This window comes from Scomber japonicus, chromosome 19 (assembly GCF_027409825.1).
Source record: "Scomber japonicus isolate fScoJap1 chromosome 19, fScoJap1.pri, whole genome shotgun sequence".
NCBI classification, from domain to species: domain Eukaryota; kingdom Metazoa; phylum Chordata; class Actinopteri; order Scombriformes; family Scombridae; genus Scomber; species Scomber japonicus.
The window spans coordinates 31965269-31974375 of record NC_070596.1 but is presented as its reverse complement, the minus strand read 5'-3'; positions in this window follow the sequence as shown (position 1 = coordinate 31974375).

Genomic DNA, 9107 nt, shown 5'->3' with positions numbered 1-9107 from the left:
GTTCATTTTATCCATAATAGACTAATATCCATCTATAATCATAGTTATTGAGATTATAGATATATCTTCTATGTGTGTGTGTACTGCACATTCATAACTGCTAAATATAGGATTCATTTCATCTGTAGTAATAAAGACAATGCATAACCCATTACACTTTATTATATTTAAATCATGACTGAAACTGAAATGTGCTGTCAGGATGAACACTGCTCTGTTGACCCGAACCTTTTCCACCTGTGCTCTGCTCAGTGTGCAACCAACCAAAACCGTCCCACCCACAACAACACTAAGAACTTTTGTTCCGCTATTAAAATATTACACTGCTCTTTTATTACATGTGTTATGGGGATATTCTAACTTATATTCATGTTAATAAATAAAATACATATTTTTATCTAAACATAAATGATTCTAACTTTTTTAAAACATCTGTCATGATGTCATGAACTCAAACAATCAGCTTCTTTATTAAATATGACAAATGGAGGGAATCTAGAAACAGAAGCCCATCAGCAGGCCGGTAGAGGCTCTGGTCTCTGTGGTAGTCTGTTGGCGCCCACCTGCTGGTAGAAGGCTAATACATCAGCTACATAGTTCGGCATCCATGTTCAAATACTGCAAAGCTTCACTGAAGCTACTGTTCACTGCATTTGTTGTCTGTCCATTTATTGATGTTGATGATTATTGATAAGCATGAAACATTCGTCATGGTTAAAACTACTGAAGCCTGCAGGCTGGTTAACAACCAGCTTCCCAAATAATCTCAACCCACAGCTCTGTTTAGTCGATGGACTGAAAATAATTAGTCAGTGAAAGCATCAGTAGATGAATCTATATTTATAGTAATTACTAGTTGCAGTTCTAATAATGTTGCAGTAACATAAAGAGAAATGTAAAGTCACTAAAATGGTGATGAGCTTCAGATGAGCTGCTGTCTGTTCATGTTCAACAGGAGTTGTGATGGTGGAGAAAGACAAGACTGGAGTCTGGCTGATACACAGCACACCACGGTTCCCTTATAGCAGAGATCCAAAGACTTTCTATCCTGACAGTGGACAAAAAAACGCTCAGATTTTTATGTGTGTGACATTCAACTACGACCAGTTCAAACTTATAGGTAATGATCTCCATTAAAGCTTCATGTTTGCATTCTTATTGATTGAAATGAATATTATTTTCAACATATTGTTTTATATTTTCAGGTAAACATCTGCAGTACATCAGAGCTTTCTCATTTGATCATCATATTCCAGAAGGCCTTGAAGAAGAGCTTAGAAAGGCAGCAGAGTGGAGAGACTGGGCAGACTGGGAAGAGGCTACTCCGTCTGGTCCCAAACAGAAGCTACAGTCAAAAGACGGCCAAGTGTTTTATAGCATTACTAATCAAGAAGATAAACAAGGTGAGATATCCGCATGATGGCTTCAGTCATGCAGCTCTCGTGTTGTGTTTGTGTAACACGGCTGTTGTTGTTCCTGCAGATGATTTCTACGACACCATTTCAGAAAAGTTTGGGATTCATTTGAAGGTCCAGACGTGGCCTACACATAAAGACCCTGACAGTGAAGAGACCGTTATGGGAGTAAAAACTGGTTTGGGTGGATGGAAGACAGGAAAGGATCATTCCAAGTGGTGTGTAGCTACAGATAAAGGGAAGCAGTTGTTCTGCATTGCAGATTTAAATAGGGATCAGAAGAGATGGGGGGGAGCACTGTGCTTTGATAATGAAAAAGTAAAAGACTTGTTCAACAAATTTGTTTCTGATGCAAAGCCCAAAAGAAAATCTGAATATGATTTAGAGCCTCCCCCCCCAAAGAAAAAAAGAAAACATAGTAAATGACTGTAACAGTAGTCTTCTCTGTTCATGTCAAACATCCAGAGGTAAATGTTGTGATGTAGTTCATTAATGAGACTGAATGATGATCTGTAACTCTGTCTGTACTGAGTGAAGTTTGTCCATCAGAGGAACCAAAGTGTCTGTGTTGATGAATTCATTAAAATGTGACAGAAACTCCTCGTTGTCTTTGTGGTCGTCACTTCTGTCTCTCAACATGTTTGTCTTCAGTCACACAGCTGCAGAGCTTCATGACTTCAACCTGAAAACACATTCATCAAGGAAACAGCCTGTGGTTGATGGATGTGGTTGGTTGATTGATGTGATTGATGTGTTTTCAGAAATCCAGTCACACAGAGCTGCTGTCATCATTTAAATATGATGTATTATTTTGTAAAAAGAAATAAAACAGGAACATCACGTTGACTTATTTCATATTTGCTTTTAGGTGGAATAAAAGTAAAATATGGGTCAATGACGTATCAGGATTATCAACAGGTCAATTTTAAAATAATAAAAATGTTAAAATATATATATATATAATTATATATATTGCAGTAGTTCAAACATTAAGAATGTAAAGTACACATACATTCATATTTAAATAGTAAATTATGTGTTTTTTCATCTCAATGAATTCAAACTAAATATTTTTTTTACATCTTTTAATTATATATATATATATATATAATATTATTATATATATATAATATTATAATAATAATAATAATAATAATAATAATCTCATATGTTCTATAATGTCACAGTTGCCTTCTAAATGTGTGTAAGACTTATTTTTCCTGTAAATTACTTAAAAAAGATTTAAAACATTTAAAAATACAATTCAGTTAAACATGCTGTATTAGTGATTAATATTAATATTAATATTACTGCCACATGAAAGTGATATTTTACTCTGAATTTTATACAGTTATTGATATTATTGGTCGCACCACATGACATAAAGACCTCATATCATTAAAAATCTATTGAAAGAAATAGAAAAACAATGACTTTAATGCAGAATAGAATTAAACCAGTGGTTTTATAAACTCAAACATTTCATGAACATTTTTTAAAACATCAGCAGCACGCCTTCATGGCTTCATGAACAAACGTTTCATTTAACTTGACAATGGAATAAGTCAGTTTGGATTATTGAATCATTTATCAGAGATATTTATTATCTAGTCATCATCAAGCTGACTTGATTTTATATATTGAATCTTTCTCTGCGGTGTTCTTCATTGCTAGCTGAGACAGAAATTAATTCTTTATTTCATTTGTGAATGTTCGTGTTCTCCCCACGGAAAGGGCAACCCAGTCTACAAAACGGATATTACTCAGTATTCCACATTTGTTTTTGTTTATTTTTTCCACAAAAGGGAATCAGTCAGTCAGTCAGGTAATAAACCTGAAAAGAATGAAGAATGCAGCGTTTCAAATTTCATGTGCATACTATAGTATGCACATGAAATGTGGAATACATACAACATAAAACATACAAATGTGGAATACCGAGTAATATCCGTTTTGTACACTGGGTTGCCCTTTCCGTGGGAGAACACGGAACATTGTGTATAATATATATATATATATCTCCTCCTCCTCCTCTTCCCCCTCTTCCTCCTCCCCCTCCTCCTCTTCCCCCTCCTCCTCCTCCTCCCCCTCCTCCTCCTCCTCCTCCTCCTCCTCCTCGTCCTCCTCCTCCTTCTCCTCCCCCTCCTTCTCCTCCTTCTCCTCCTCCTTCTCCTCCTCTTCCCCCTCCTCCTCCTCCTCCCCCTCCTCCTCCTCCTCCTCCTCCTCCTCCTCCTCCTCCTCCTCGTCCTCCTCCTCCTTCTCCTCCCCCCTCCTTCTCCTCCTTCTCCTCCTCCTTCTCCTCCTCTTCCCCCTCCTCCTCCCCCTCCTCCTCTTCCCCCTCCTCCTCCTCCTCAGCAGCATGTGTGATCAGGCCTTGTGTCCTGCTGCTCCTGGTCGGTGTAGTACCTCTTTCTGACCAGCTGATGGCGCCATAACTTGATATTCTGGTAAAAGCAACACATCTACAGCTTGTTGTTAAACTTCCACAGAAAACAGTGAAACCACAATGATCTCTGAAATAACTCCACACTAAAGTCATTTCATCAGAATCAGTTTGATCAACTGTGTTTAGTTCAACACAAAAAGGAAACAACTAAATCTCAAAGAGTCAAATTTATTAATAAAACCTGACCCTGTCATCAGAGTTCATCTCCTCTCAAACAACTGCTGAGGAAAGTCTTCACTAGTTTGAGCTCATAATAAAACATTTAACCTTTATGAACTGTTCATAATCAGTCTCTACACCAGTTCACATTCATCCATCAGTCAATCAGCCAGTCAATCAGTCACTGATTCATGTTTGATTCATCTTATGGAAAAAAGACATTTGCAGTGTTTTATGGTCCAAGAGAAGATTTTATAGTTTGAATAATGATTTTTGAATTAGTTTAATTAACACAACGTTTGCATTTATAAACATCAGCTTTTATTTCCATGTTGTACTCTGTGGGTCATATCAGGTATAGAAATGTTTATGGGATGTTTTTGCTCTCAAATGTAAAAAAAGGTGTGTGTGTGTGTGGGGGGGGGGGGTCAGACATGTGGGTGTGTGGGTGGGTGGGTGGGTGGGGGGGTTCAGACAAGTGAGAGTGTGTGTGTGTGTGTGGTTGTGGCGGGGGGGTAGTTCAGACAGGTGTGTGTGTGTGTGTGTGTGTGTGGTGGTGGGGGGGGGTTTCAGACAAGTGTGTGTGTGTGTGTGTGTGTGTGTGTGTGTGTGTGTGTGTGTGGTGGTGGTGGTGGGGGGGGGTAGTTCAGACAGGTGTGATTGTGTGTGTGTGTGTGTGTGTGTGTGTGTGTGTGGATGGGGGGGTTCAGACAGGTGTGTGTGTATGTGTGTGTGTGTGTGTGTGTGGTGGTAGTGGTGGGGGGGGGGGGGGTTTAGATTGAACAGGAAGTAAACAGACTGATCTTTGCTTTGTAGTACAAACGTTCCCTGATCCCGAGTCAGTCTCTATACTGTTAATGTCCTGCTCTGGTTTATGAATAAAGTTATAAAACAAAACAAAAAAACAGAATCCAAACCGCCGGAAGTGACGCTGTTTCCGCGGTAACGTGCCAGTGTTTACTGTCTCCATGGTAACCGGGTCTCCGCGCTGTTTACAGGCTGTGATGATTTTCAGTTTTTAATGATAAAATAAAAGTGAAGATGCTTCTGAGACAGAGAGGAACCACGGTGAATAAAAAAGTTAGGAGTATTAAAGTGTTAAAGTATTAAAGTATTAAAGGATCAGCTAATGGGATGAAGTATCTTATTATTTGCTTCATATGATGATGTGATGCTGTGTGTGATATTAGGAAAGCAATAAGTTGTGTGTTGAGTGGAAAAGACTTGTGATTACCAGTATGTATTAACTATGACAAAGAACTGAAGGTATGAGATATAGGATGCTTTGTGTTCTATAAGATTCAAACAGCAAATATCTCATTATATCGGACGCTGTTCGACGGGGTTCGAGGGGGGTCGGATGGAGTCACATGAAGTCAGAAGATCCTGGAATGTGAGGATGCAAGGATGGAGTCAAATAAACAGCCAATCATTTTTGTATTGCATATAAGACTGGTTCAGGGGTCAGTCATAGGAAGATCTAGACCCAGAGTTCTGTATGCTTTGTTCATTTACTGCTAAATAAATGTCATATTGAGACTGAATATCTTCTCCTTTATTAAACCAACACGCAGACTCAGCTCACACATAGATTAGTTAGTAAAGAAAGATAAAGTCCAACACGTCACACACCCCTCTGTCTCCCCTCATTTCCTGTCTAGCTACTGTCAATAAAGGAAATATCTCATATGCCCAAAAAAACCCCAACTAAACTTTATTTAACACACAGTCCTGTTGTAGTGACTTGGTTTTAACAAAACAAACCCTAAGCCACAATGAGGGGCTGCTACCAGGATAACTGTTTGACACGTCATCACCGGCTCCGTGTAGTAAATCAAACATCAGTAGCGTACTTATGCTCAAAAATGTATTTATTCACTACCATCAGCCGTGCGGCCTTCACGAGTCTACATACACTTACTCATAACTTGTATGCAAAACAACAAAAACTACATTAGGCTACTGGCGGCGACGGCAAAGACAACGACAACGGTCAAAGAACTGTGTGCTTCTCCCGGTAAGCAGCACACCTGGCGAGCTCCCGCCCCTTCCTCTACTTATAAGGTTTCACCTGCTGCCACTTAATGCACCCTCAATGCGCCACCTGCTGTGGCAAACAGGGAATTACATGACACACAAATTATTACAAATACAAATGGCTCTAACACCTGTACACAGACAGGTTAACACACTGACCTTTACCACTCCTTCACAGAGAGCGTCCTCACACTTTCATTCATCTCCTGGTTTTATTCCATCAGCAAGATCAGACACGTTTACTCATTGGACTCCCTGTTAGAGTTCTGACAGACAATCCACACCGCTCACAGGATCCTACACGACTCCCCACACAGTAGAGGTAAGACTGGGCCTAAAAAATCCAGCCCGAGCCGACCCAGGCCCGCGGGTGTTAAAGCCCGACCCGGCCCGAGCCCAGTCAATTAACTTGATTTGCAGCCGAGCCCGAAAAAACCAGAAATGTTATATTTTATTTGTGAGGAGGAGGAGGAGGAGGAGGAGGAGGAGGACGACGAGGACGAGGACAACAACACTGCTCCGGGAAAAGGGACTGGTTGCAATTTGTGTGATCCCATTTGTGACGATGCCTGTTCATAATGATAACACATTAAAGCCTGTGGAGGAAGGAAGGAAGGAAGGAAGGAAGGAGGGATGGAGGGAGGGAGGGAGGAAGGAAGCCTGTCTTTTGTAATGAATTCTCCCAGTTTAACTGTAAGATGCATATTCTCTGACAAGGAGAGGAACAGCAGCAGGAGCAGGTCTCTGGGCTTTGGGTTTTAGTATACATAATACATAAATATATATTTATTAAAAAAAAGTTGGCGAGAGAGAAGCCCGACCCGACCCGAATGTAATAATTGACATTTTGGGCATTTCGGGCCGGGTCGGACTCGGGCTCGGGCTTAAGATCTTACCTCTACCACACAGTGGCTCCCGTCAGGCTGCAGAACACAAAGGAGGATCCACCTTTGTCCCCACAGCAGTCCAGCTCCAGAACTCTGACCCCTCCCTGTCCCAACACCATTGCCCCTCGACTGACTGGATGCACACAGCACTTCACCATGAAGCACAGAGCAGTCTGACTGTGACACTGGAAATACTGACTATAGCACTTTATATGATTTATGTTGGTCCTTTTTTAATGATGCTGCTCCTCGTGCCTTTAAATGACCCCTCAGGGACAAATACAGTGTTTTGAATTGAATTATATTATTGGTCAGAACATATAAAACTGATATGTGAAGAAGGCCTTCCCCCTCACTCTCTCCTCACCTGGACTCTGCCTTACAGTACACTTTTAGACTTTGGGCCAATCAGAACTCAGTTAGACTGAAGTCTGCCACACATCGGATGCTCTGCTGGACTTTCTCTTCTGTCATCTGGTGTGAAGTGCTCCAGTGAATGAGTGAAGAATGAGTTACTGGTGAATAGTTTGAGTTTCAGTCGACCTAAAGAGGCTCAGGTTCATGTTAGGTGTCTATTAGTAGCAACTGTTCTCCACTTACTGGCTGTAAATGGTCTGGATGTTATCTTTAGTATTTATTAAAGATAAAATATCAGATTGATTAATCTGCTCATGAAGTAAAGAGGAGCCACATCACATACAGAGCAGCAGCCTCTTGTATTAATGCAGTGCATGTACACTACTGGCCTTTAGAGGGCGATGTAGAGCCACTGATATTCATCCACTGTTTGAGCCTCAGATGTTTAATGTAGATTCACATTATTTATCTACAACTTCTACGTGTGTGTTGTATATTTTATCCAGATGTCTGATGTGTTTATTATGGTTATTATATTGATTTATACAGAACCACTGAGTCATCAGACTGATGTATGAGACTGTGGATGTGGAGGTGAAAATAAAGACTTAAAACTGAGTTCTTCTTGAATAAATCCAAAACATAGTCTTATCAGGGAAGCTGCACCTCCTTCACATGATATCCAATGTAGAAAATAGCCCAGATTACATTTAGTTAAAGCTTGAAAAAGATGTGACCATTCTTTGTGGTGTCAGCAACCTTAATACCTTCACTTTAAATGTGTCCCTCTGATTCTTCAGCCTGAAATGAGCCAGTGTCATCAGTAGATGTGATGGTTGGAAGCAATAAAGACATTGGTCTGCTGTATATGAGAAGTATTTTAAAAACTGCTCAAAGGTTTTCACAGTTACACTGATTTCTCATTCATGGGGAGCGAATCCTCATCGGTTCTGTCTATGGCCCTAATGCTTTCGAGCTTTCTTTTCTAGACTGCTTGCAGCGACATCCTCACGTTTAACCCCCTTCACAGTTTTCGGAGGAGACTTTAACTGTGTTCAGGATGCTAGTGTTGACCAATCTCCATCAAAACCTGCTTTTATATCAAAAAAGACCGCAAGGCTGAAGGAACTGTGTGAGGATATGGGTCTCTTTGACGTTTGGAGAATCATAAACCCAACGGCAAAAGATTACACTTTTTACTCCCACCCCCACAAATCTCTATCAAGAATTTACTATTTTCTAGTGTCTAGAGAGGTAGTAGATAGAGTCAAAGATGTTAAGCTTGCCTTCAAAAACATTGTCTCTGAGTAGAACAGATTTTAAACTCTGTGACAAACTTCTGTTTCTGGCCAGGAGATGTATTCTGAAGCAGTGGATTAGTGACAAACCTCCAACTGTCACACAATGGTACCAAGAAACATATAAAGTTTTACCCTTAGAAAGACTTACTGCGCAAATGAAAGGGGATGATAATTTGCTTGAGGGAACATGGTCTGCCTTTCTGAGATACTTACCCTCCGGGACACTGTAAATAAGGGCAGATACGCTTTAGACTGGAATACTCCCACTGGATGATTTATGTTATATCCGTTGTTGCCAACTCTCTAGATCTCCCCTTCTCTGCTTTTGCTTTGCTTTCTTTCTTTACATATCTGACTATCTCTAATTGTATATATTTAGTGTTGTACAGATGGCTTTATTTAATTTAGTATTTTAAATTGAATTTTATTGTTTATCTGTTTTTACATTTACTTATTTATTTGTATTAACGTCATCCACCCTGTTTTTGTCTTGTGTACTTGTATA